The 12,516-nt window shown below is 29.6% G+C and overlaps 1 long non-coding RNA gene across 1 annotated transcript in view; it reads right to left on the minus strand.

Moving 5' to 3' along the window:
• LOC139425745 (uncharacterized) overlaps positions 1–7,324 on the minus strand; it is a 50,390-nt gene extending 43,066 nt beyond the window's left edge. The window contains exon 1 of the long non-coding RNA XR_011636896.1: positions 7,216–7,324. This is a non-coding gene — a long non-coding RNA (uncharacterized lncRNA). The remainder of the gene's footprint in view (positions 1–7,215) is intronic.
• Positions 7,325–12,516: the final 5,192 nt, after the last annotated feature.

A 12,516-nucleotide genomic window follows, 5' to 3' on the forward strand; every position in this document is an offset into this window, starting at 1 on the left:
CTGGTAGCAGAAATCTCCCAGTATGATTTCTTTGAAAGTAGATGGAGAATTCAATTAAGAAAAAAAAATCTAATATCTTGTTTACTTATTTCAGGGGTACATTACATCACTGGAAAGATTGGTTATTAACTTATTTCTCCTTATATCATATCATTTTATAATTAACATATAAGGCACTAACAAACTAAACTTAACAGTCAAAAACAAAATGAAACTTAACAGTCATGAATAACAATTAGGGCTTCCCAATAATTATGAAAAAAAAAATATTTACTAAAAAACATTATTTCATTTGAAGACACAGATTTTGAATAACATAATTTCAGCATAACACTCATAACAGTCTTAATACTTTGTTGCAGAATTTTTATTAAGCATATTTTTTCATTATTTTGCATTAGTTTAGTTCAAAATAAGTCACAATATTACATTTAGCATTTTAATAACTTATGGTTATGAAATATAGCATGAAACACTGATTTTTGTTGTTCCTTTAAATACTTCCTAACTTGGCTATACTTCCAAACAGTAATTTAGATCTAAGAGAAACAGTCATTCATCGTTGAAATTTCTTTAATTTACCAAATCTATTATTTATGCATGTTTGAATTTTAATGGAAAAAAACTCCTTTAGTGTTATATATTTCATAGTACAAACGTAATTCTGATAATCATACAGAATTTTCTTGATTAACTATAAGATTATTTTTTATAATTGAAAATACCAAAATATAGTTTTGCATGTAATTAGAGCATCACAAATAAAAATATATATATATATATATAAAAGGAACACCGGTGTCCCATCTTCGTCAATGGATTAAAAACACTGAAATGCTTTCTGTATGTATGTTTGCTAATAACTCAAAAACTAGAACACGATTTGGATCGTGTTTTTTTCTAAAACTATCAAATTTTCATGAGGTGGTTTTCCTCTTTCCAGAGTCGTGTAGTTCGGAGGCGGTATTCAAAAAATACAAAATACCAACGTTGAAAACCATTGTTATTCATTAATCTTTCCCTAATATCTTTTAAATGGATTCGCCGAAGACCAGTTACAGAAGCTTGATAACTATTTCTTCTTTTGAGATTCTTTTCTTAAGAATTGAACATCATAATCTCCAAATCTATAAACAACTTCCACTCTAAAAACACAATGCATGACACTGTTTTTTTTTTCTTCTTTTTTTTTTCTTTCTTTTTTTTAGTTGAAATTCAGAAATTGAAGTATGATAATAAAGAAGTAAAGAAATATTTAAACGTTACTTTTGCACCTTAAAAACCTTCTTTTACAAATCTCTTAAGTTTTCTCCGTTTCGTTATGCAACTGCACATGGAAGTGTTTTCCAGTGTTGCCAATTTACGAAATTTCACAGAAGAAATTTGACCCAAAAATAAAAACGTTATTCAAGATGTCCACAGTAAATTCCTCTCCCCTACACTATTACATACCTGTCAACATTTAATCCCTTCCATTATCATTTTTCCCAGTGGTATTAAAATGGAATTAAAACTTCAATTTTAAGCAAACAAATACGTTGTATTTGAGCAAACTTAAGTTGTACAACTGTGATAACAAAGATGCCAACTTGCTCCGGACAGCGAATAAATATTTTCGAGTGGTAGGTTATTAATTGTGATTCTTGGTTTAATAAATTTAATTTAGTAGATTTTTTATCCACCACTATTTCTAAATAATTCGTAGGCTTAAATAATTCACCACTTTATATTTTTCTGTCTTGCCAAACCTTTTAAAAAACAAAGAAAAATAGCCAAATATTTGTAAAATTTACTTTGTAGTTATTTACCGTTTTTTTTAAATAATTTTAGCGTGTCCGGAGCAGTTGGCATCTCTGTGATAGTAACGCGTATTAATATATGTGCTTAATTTTTGTAAGAATAGTGGTGATCAAAATCATTTAAAAATTAAGTTTATAAAAAAAAAATAGTATATATTTACTACCACTTTAAATATGAAAACAAAATCTTCCGGAAAATCCGGAAGAGTTGGCAGGTAAACTATTATTATATAATGGATGCCAATAACATACCTACCAACGTTTAATCCCTTCCATTATGATTTTTCCCAGTGGTATTAAAATGGAATAAAAATTTCAATTTTAAGCAAAAAAATACGTTCTATTTGAAAATGCTGAAGCTGCCTATCAGGATAGTAACACATATTAATATATATGCTTAATTTTTGTAAGAATAGTGGTGACGAAAATTATTTAAAAATTTAGTTTATAAAAGAAAAAATAGTATATATTTACTACCACTTTAAATATAAAAATAAAATTTTACGCCAAATGCGTAAAAGTTGGCAGGTATGCAATATACACTTGTACCTGCAAACTAAATTTTGAAAAAGGAAAGACATATTTACCACTTTTTATGTATTTATGTAAAAATCAAGTTATTCTTTCCACATAAGTTCAAATATGCTCAATGCTTATAACATATGTGCGATACCACATTAGCTTTGCGAACTCTCTCGAATAAATGAGGTGCTTAAAAGATTGTTCAGAGGTTATAAGAAGTAAAGTTATGTTAGGCCCCCCAAAATAGCCTTTTTTACTCCTAACAAAACCAACCTCATAAATAATTTTAGTTTAGATCCCGTAAAATTATTCTACATCAAATATACGTATTTGCTCGAAGTGCAGAAAAAATAATCTGCACGCCACAAAAACAACCTCCCAAAGCTGGTTGCTGTAAAGTAGATACAAGCAACTTCACCTAGGGAGGTTGATCTTTTATGGTTGTGTCTGAAATCAACTTCGAATAAACCTGAAATCAACCTTATAACCTCAATAATACCTGGAATTTTTGTAAGGGAACGCATTTTTTTCAACATCACTTTGTTCAAATTCAGGAATAAACTTAAAGCATTTTTTTACAAAATTATCATAAAATTTAGATTTGCACATTTTACTTAATTGCTCTTTAAAAAAGTGAAAGTGATTTCCCACCTATTCCATTGGCCTTACTTTTCCCAGAAAAAGATATCGATAAAATATCGATCACGAAAATATCAAGAAAGACAGCAGCTTCCGGCTATCTTCCCGGAAAACTTTCTTCCATCTAATATTCGGGAAGTGTTTCTCATTGTTTGATCAGCAACACGGAAGAGAACGATTCTCCGAATAGAAATCTCCTTTTATGAATCTAAGATTTCCTTCAATTTCACAGTTTAGGTTCTAAATGTGTTGAAAAATATGGAAATATGAAACTTTTCAGACTGCCAGTGTTATTCTGGTTTATGAAAGCGAAATATGTAGCCTTTTGAATGATTTCCTCTAGCTTTATTCTTGTAATGTGAAAAAGATTTTAAGTTCGGAAGTTTTTATTTTTCTAAAGAATTTTTTTCTTTTTGATAATTGAAGTACGAAATAAATTTTGCGGAAACAAATTTTTTTCTTTTCAGTTTGTTAACTTTTGTCTTCAATATTTTAATTCATAAATTTGGAATTAGCTTGATAAAAATTTCTCGCAATATTTAAAAAAATATTTACTTTATAATTGATTGTAAGAAAACTTTCTTGCATAATTGATTCATTTTAATTTGAATATACGAATTTTCAATTTGTGATAACTCAGAAACTATTTGATCGATTTCACACAAATTTAGTATTTCCCGTATAAAATTATAAGCTTTTAAAATAATATAAAAATTTATATACCTTACAACTCAATTTTTTTCCATTCTAACGAAATAATATAATAACGAAATAATATAATAACAAATAATAAACAATCATTAAAAATAATTTTTTGACTACAATTGTCTTTGGATATACGACATTTATAATTGTGGGCAAAATTTTTTTTTGTTTCGCTTTAAAAGTTCTCGAAATATGGTTAAGCACGCAAAATAAACGTAATGAGTCTAAACGTTTGCTTTTCTGCGTAAACTTTTCAGACCGTATTTTCCTTTCCAAACCCCATATTTCACAAATCCGCCAGAAAAGTGTGTTTATTCAGAAAAATATCGTTTAAAAATCGTTGTTAATCGTTATCGTTTGCAGTAGTTAAAAAGAATATTTCAGTTTAAGCTCTCAAGCCATTAAGATTGAGTCATAGGACGTGAAAATCCGATCATGACATCAGAAGTTATTCAGGGTTTTCTTTTTTTTCGCACTCATTGTACGATATTTTTATACTTTCTCGGTGTCACAATTTATGGTTTTTTCAAAAAATCTGAAATTTAGCTTTGCAATGTGATGATCTAAAGAATCTATGTTGAGGTCGCGATGTATGTTTTTATTTCTGATAAACCATCTTGCTTTTGTTATTTTCCTGAGGATTTTGTTCTGGCATGTTTTGAGTTTTTTAAGCAGTGATGTGGAGTTGTTGCACCAAGCTGGAGATGCATAAGTCAGGATGGGACGGATCATTGAGATGTAGAGTATACGTTTAAGTCCAAGTTCCATTTTGGGGTTCTGAAGAAGGATTTGTAATCTGTGGCAGGCTGCTTGTGCTTTGTTGATAACTATTTTGATGTGATCTTTCCAATTAAATTTGCTGTTAATGACCAGACCAAGGTATTTTGCGCTTTTGACCATGGGAATAATTTCATTAAAGAGAACAATTTGATTTTTGGGGAGGATGGTTTTTCTTTTATGCTGAATGATTAGTAGTTTTGATTTTTGTCCGTTTACTTTGAATTTCCAGTCTAGACGCCATGTTTCGATTTCCTTCAATTTTCCTTGGAGTTTTTGTAAGGCAATGTTGGTTTTTTTTTACTTCACTACGATTCCAGTGTCATCTGCGAAAAGTGCTGTGATGCTGTTAAAGTCTTGTTTGTCGACAGGAAAGTCGTGGGTAAATAATATAAATAATATGGGCCCAAGAATACTTCCTTGGGGCACTCCTGCTGTTACTTTTCTGTTTGTTGACTTCATGTGCTTAAAGCTAACTTGAAAAGTTCTATTATGTAAGTAGGCTTGTATAATTTTTATGATGCCAGATGGGAATTTCAGTTTTATGAGCTTGTAGATGATGCCTTGGTGCCAAACCCGATCGAATGCTTTTGCTATATCTAGCATCAGAAATGCTGAACTCTGTTTGTTGTGGAGGCCGCGGCCGATATAGTCGACTGTTCTGAGGAGCTGTTTGGTTGTGTCAAGATGCTTCCGAAATCCATACTGTTCGTCTGGTAATTTGGTAAGGTGAGGCATAATCCGTGTGTAGATAATTTTTTCCATAAGTTTTCCTAAATTGCCTCTAGAGATTGATGGGTCTGTAACTCTCAGGCATGGTAGGATCCTTGCCAGGTTTAAGGAAAAGTATGACATTTGCGTTCTTCCAGGCATCAGGGAAATAGTTTAGGGCAAAGCAAGCATTGTAGATATGAACGATTAGTTGAATATACTGCTTTGGTAGTAGCTTGATCATCTTGTTTTTGATATTATCGCAACCAGGAGCTGTTTTTGTTTTTAATTTCTTTATGTATCCAGCATGGTTAGATTTATTAATTTCGGTGGTCATAAGGCTATTCTTCGCTAAGAGGGCAACTCCCCCACCTGAAGTTCCTGTCACACCTATAAGTTGTGTAGTTGGCAACTTTAATGTGATGCTGTTTGTTAAGATGAGTCTCTGTGATAATCATAATATCCGGGTCAAATTCAGAAATAAAGTCTTTAAGTTCGTGAATTTTGTTAAAAACTCCATTGGCATTCCAGTTTATAATGCGAAGTGGTGCTTTACGAAAAGTGGCTTTATTCATTATTCGTTGAGGGACTTTAATTTTCAGCCCTGCCTACTAGACTAGTAAGATGGAAAAAAAATGGTGGTAATAACGCCATTTTATTTTGGCTGTTTCTCAGGAAAAGGCAAGGCAATCTGTTACTACTCTTAACTAGATTATTACTTAAATAGACTATTAATCACTATTTATCTTTACAAGTTTAAAATCTGTCCCATATTTAAATTAAATTTTATTTAAAAAAAACTAAGTACTCATTTTAACTTTACGGTATATATTTTAAACTTTCCGCAAACGAACGTGAATGAAATGATTTTAATATCGGTTTTTTGTTCTTTTTCGTCTTGATGATATATGAGCTTTCAGCCCTGGTTATACTACTAACCTAACTTTAGAAAAGGACAGCGTCGTAAATTCAGATTAAAATTCAATTTTCCCATTATTAAAATACATGAAAGGCAGATCCTTCTCATACCTGCCAACTTTTATTCCCTTCCATAATCATTTTTCCCAGTGGTATTAAAATGGAATTAAAACTTCAATTTTAAGCAAACAAATACGTTGTATTTGAGAAAACTTAAGTTAACAACCATGATAGTAACGCATATTAATATATGTGCTTAATTTTTGTAAAAATAGTGGTGATCGAAATCATCTAAAAATTAAGTTCATAAAAGAAAAAGTAGTATATACTTACTACCACTTTAAATATGAAAATAAAATCTTCCGCAAAATCCGGAAGAGTTGGCAGGTATGCCTACTTCATTGTGTGAAATAAATTCCAAATATGAAACACTTGTGTTACCACTTTTTTCTTTCTTGAAAAAAAAATATATTGTTTAAATAAGGACACGCATTTACGAAGCAAAATGCAGAAATATTTGCATTCATTTTGAATTTTAACCTACTAAGGAGAACCCTTTGAGGAATGAGAGCTTTGAAAATGAAAAGAATCATGTTTTTGTATTTAAAGTAATTGTCTACAATTTTTCTTGAGTGTTTATGATAGTAGTACACATGTTTTGAACTACAGACTAAGAGAAAAAAGTAGAATTTTATTTTTTATGCATGACTTTGCATAAAGACGGAAATTTTAAAAAATTTGCTGTTTTAACTACATTGATCCCTAACTCAGTTGTTTTTAAGATAATAGTTCGAAACTCAATAATTGGAATAAAATCCTCAAAGGTTGTTTTAGGGAATATAAATTTGTTTATAAAGTTTAGCGTAAATGCAAAAGAAAAAAAAGCCTTATTTTTTCTTAAAAATGGCAATTTAAAAAATAATAATATAAATATTTTTTTGATGGTTTTATAAAATTTTTTATTAATATTGCAAAAAAAGAAAGTCGTCGAAACTAGTCTGATACCTTAAGTGACTGAAAATTACAAACAAAAGCTTCAGAATTTAAATCAATCTAACTCATTTGGTTACCTTTAATTAAAACTTACTAAATCAAGAATCTCATATTAAAATATACATTTTCCTGCTAGTATAAAAAAATTTACCCATTTAGCGGAGCAAGTTGACAACTCAGGTTATATTTTCGATATTATTTTTCTCTCGTCATTTTCTTCCAAACTATACGAACGGAGACGTTAATTTATGGCGTGATCCATTCAAATGCAAAGTTTTCTACTTCCAAAGGTCAGTATCTGTCCATCATCAGAATCAGCCACGTGATTTCTGACCTGACGAGCAGGTTGCTTTTCAAGGACGTTGAACCTTCGGTTCAAAATCGAAAACAAAAATTATTCCTTTTTTTTTTATTTACCTTCTCAATCATATTTTTCCCTCATCTTTCCAAGAATTCCGCGAAATGAATATTTAAACAGAATCGATTAAAAAAACAAGACGCAATATATAACAATTGAAGTTTGCGTTTTTTGGAAAGGGAAAATAAGGGTGAATGCACTAACAGGAAACAAAAATTACTGTAATTTATGTGGTGAAAATTTATATCAGTTATTGAAGTGCTCCAGATCTGGGAACCAGAATTATTAATTACAATCGTTATTTAACGTGACCTTTTTCAAATTGAAAAATACTGGTAGTTTAAATATTCATGACTTAGATTTTGTTTTTGAAGAACAAAAAATTATTACCCTTCGCGCTAAAAATTTAAAGTTCTTATCAAGCATTATTCGAAAAATTCTACTTAGAGGCGAAATTTCTTAACTCTAACGGAAAAGTTTCTGACATTATTTTATGAATTTAAACGTATAGGTTTTTTTTTATTGATTTTGTGATGAGATATTTCAATTTTAAGATATATAATTTAAACATTTTATCAATTCTTATATTTAAATTATAAGATTGATTTCCAATGTTGTATTAGTATAGCCTAAGCAAAATATATTAATGCACTAGAGTGTGGAGCACCAAAATAATCAATGCGAAAATATACATATCAAGCAAAAAACACAAAAAATGCAAGAAAATAAAAAAATAAACACAAACACACGAAAAAAAATGTAATGTAACACAAAAAGTAACGTATAAAACAAATAGCGAGATCAGACGTCCATTTACATCCATACATTAATATCTTGAAAAAGAAATTTTATTTTATTTCATATATTTATTGAGCAGCCGACCCAATTTTGCGACTACTAATGTTTAACACCTTAGACGCGTAATTTTGAACCCAATCTAGAAGACAAGAGAACTCCTAGATCAAATAATGGACGAAATTTGCCAGAGTGGAGGATTCTTATATGGAACTAACGCTCATTTGCGTTACATGGGGAGGAAAATCACGAAAACCTTCCAAAGGGATTCTAAGCAGAAATGATTGAAAAATATTTTCGTAATTAGTTTACCAGATTACAAAAAGCTAAAATTAAAGCGGAAATAGAGGATATTAGATTATATTTTATGGCGCATTCGTACTGAAGTACAGAACCACATTTGATTTGGTGTTTTACCTTGGATAGGCCTGAAACAGGATTTGCGCAAGGTAACTATATGTTATACTGGATAATTCAAGCATATAATTATAAGTTTATAATTAAGAACGAAGTTTAGTAGCTTATAATTAGTTTATAAGTTGAAAGTTATAAACGAAGTTAAGTTTATAATAAGTTTATGATTAATAAGGTTATAAGTTTAAAATTCATAAATGGTCAAATTTTTATTATAGCATTTTAATTTTGACGAATTCTAAAAAGAAAATTGACATTTAATGAAGAAATCGTTCACTAAATATGAGAAGAATCTTAGCAACGGATATATATATGCATAATATGTATCATAGAGAGAACCTTTCCAATATTTCAGATAAAGCTATGTAGACGATTGGCTAGACTAACATTTTCGTAGCCGGGAATATTTATTTCACCATCTTAAAAGAAAACCATTTAGAATGTTTTCATCTCCACCAATCAGTTCGTCTCAGACGATAAACATGTTTTCGCAACCCTAAACTATTCGAAAAGAGCAACTATAATGTAAATGTTAGGAAATATGTCATTTGGAGAAACTATTTACAAAAATGAAAGGAAAAAGTAAATAAATACAAATTCTTCAGTGTGAGATATATTCTTGCTTTAAGAGATGTGAACCGTTAAGTAAACACTTAATAACTTTTTCATTCTATAGTACCTTTTGATAATCTTCTTATACAGTACACTCTCAATATCTCGAAAACCTTGTTATATATCAAAATAAAATATTTATTCCCTTGGCATTATATATACCCCATCTAATGTTAACTTGAACGAAGAGTTTCTTCTCAAAACCTTGCTACGTCGATTTTTTTTTCGAAACAGAAAATGAATTTTTTCCAGAAAAATCACAATGCAAATTCATTGTATACCAATTCTTTTCTATTTAATGCATAATTGTTCTTGTCTTACTTTTAAAAATAAAAAGAAGTAACAAATCATATCTGCAGTTAATCTGACGACAACAGAACTTTAATTCAAAATGTCTGCACGCACAAGGAAAGGTGTGTTTTTTTATTTCTGACATATGAAATGCATATTGGGATCAAAAAATGGATGTAGTCCGAAGCATTTTGAAGCAATAAAAAATCTCAAAAAGAGTGTTCAGGAAAATAGACATTGCTTTTCAAAAATTGACATTAATTAAAATTGAACCATTTTTTTTGGTGCTTGAGGATTTTAGAACAGATTTTAAATATTTTATAATATTATCTTTAATACTTTAAATATTCACTTAACACTTAAATATTAACATAAAAACATCTGTATAATTAAAAACACGTGCGAGTACAAATTTATAAAAAATTTTAAATGCATCGAATAACTAAATGTACCAGTTTGTTATTATATTATTAGGGAAACGGTATCAGAATGAGAACCACTCGGTTTATCAGCAAATAATCCCTTCCATTATCATTTTTCCCAGTGGTATTAAAATGAAATTAAAAGTTCAACTTTAAGCAAACAAATACGTTGCATTTGAGAAAACTTAAGTTGACAACCATGTTAGTAACGCATATTAATATATGTGCTTAATTTTTGTAAGAATAGTGGTGATCAAAATCATTTAAAAATTAAGTTTATAAAAGAAAAAAAATTGAAAATAAAAAATAATATTTTTAAAAACCACGTTTTTGTAGTGTAGAATAATAATTGAAAAACGAGAAACGTGGGGCGCATGAAATACATAACAGTAATGTTATATTAGTGTGTGTATGTGTGCTCTTGAGAATATGTGTATGTATATCTGTAATTGTAATTGTATCTGAATGTGGATGTGGAATATGTTTGTGTATATGCATATGTATGTGGATGTATATGTGGCTGTGCATGTGTATGAGTAAGAAAATGTGTATATGTATGTGTATATGTACTGTTATGTATTTCATGCGCCCCACGTTTTTCGTTTTTCAATTTTTTTTTAATTATTATTCTCCACTACAAAAACGTGGTTTTTAAAAATATTATTTTTTATTTTGAATTTTTTTATTTTAAATTATAATTTTTTTAATTTTTATTTTATATTTTTTAAAAATTATTACTTTTCAATTATTATTCTTCACTACAAAAAACGTGGTTTTTAAAAATATATATTTTTATTTAGATTATTTTTCTTAGTCAAGAGTAGTCAAGACTACTACAAGACCACTACTAAAATAATAGAACTTTCATTTTAAATTAGGGATACAAAAATCTTTATAGAAAAACAATACCTTTACGACTTTCATTAGTTTTATGCTGATGACAACCAAAACAATCTGGAAATGAATGAGGAAAAACTGGATCCTACCACGTGATTTTTCAGCCAATAAAAATACTCCGACAATAAAAATCTTTTCACCTGACATGTAATACTAATTTGAAATAATGGAATCGACAACAAAAGACAATCTCGAAAATAATTTTTTTTTTAAATTTTAATTTTATTTTACTTTGTATGTCTTTTTTCTCTTCATTTTCATGCATTGTCATCCAATTCTGAACTATGTGCCAAATTTGAAGTTTGTAGCTAGTCGGGAAGTTAGTTTAAAATCGATTACAAAATTCCACCCGGACAGACATACACGAAGGCAAGTTTATATAAACGTGGTAAAAATAGTATATATTTACTACCACATTAAATATGAAAATAAAATCCTCCGGAAAATCCCGCAAAGTTGGCATGTATAATAATTTAACTAAATTTTTTTAGAGTTATTCTGACAAATGCAGAATGCTTTAAATTAATCTAAGCTCCTGTTTCATTTTGAGTTGATAACTTAAAAATTATATTATATACATATAATTTGTTAAAAATTAGTGGTACTCATGCATATTTCTTTGCATATGATGTAAAACTTACGGTTGTTATATTTAATATAACATTTTGCTAATATATTCAATCAAGATTTCATATGATTAACTAATGGCGTTTTTGGGGGACAAATCAGTGGTACTTCACCTGCATTTTTTTTAAATACTGGAAAGCCCTAGTATAGCCTTGTTTGCGCTAGTCAGTTTCCCGGAACTGCTCTCACAGCTTTTTTAAAATCGCTGAACTTGCTGATGTATATTTAAGTTTTTTACGATAAATAATGGTATATTTTAGGATTTGTTCACTTTTTTATTTCTAAAAAAAGTTTCCGATCTATACAACATATATCTCTTGTCAAATCTTTAATTTATGAACATTTCACCCACTTTCAAATACATTACGAATTAATTTATGAAAGTTCGGATAACTTTGAAGTGAACGCCACGCTAATTTTACATGTCTTGCCCATTAGGCCATGGTAAATAATTACAAACTAAATGTGCAATTATTAGACGCATTTTGCTATTTTTTTAGAGGGTTTATAATGACATGGATGACAAAAGTGGTGAATTATATAAGCCTATGAATTATGTAGAAATAGTGGTGGATAAAAATCTACTAAAGTGAATTTATTAAACCAAGAATCACAATAATTAAGTAAATTTTGAATAAATTTTCTGCAATTCCATAAAAGAGTGTAAATTTTATAGTTCTATATCATGTTATACGCTGTCAGCCAGCTGTTTTTCGCGGCCTATGTGAAAGGTCAGTGTCTGCAAGCGGTGACAGACGCAGCCTAAATGTAATTTCGTGGTTGACGCAGCCTAAATGTAATTTCAGGGTCAGCCACCGGTGGATGATGCGGTCTAAATGTAATTTCAGTGTCAGCCACCGGTGGATGATGCGGTCTAAATGTAATTTCAGTTTCAGCCACCGGCGGATGATGCGGTCTAAATGTAATTTCAGCGTCAGCCACCGGTGGATGATGCGGTCTAAATGTAGTTTCAGTGTCAGCCATCGGTGGATGATGCGGTCTAAATGTAGTTTCAGTGTCAGCCACCGGTGGATGA

This window comes from Parasteatoda tepidariorum, chromosome 6 (assembly GCF_043381705.1).
Source record: "Parasteatoda tepidariorum isolate YZ-2023 chromosome 6, CAS_Ptep_4.0, whole genome shotgun sequence".
Taxonomy (NCBI): domain Eukaryota; kingdom Metazoa; phylum Arthropoda; class Arachnida; order Araneae; family Theridiidae; genus Parasteatoda; species Parasteatoda tepidariorum.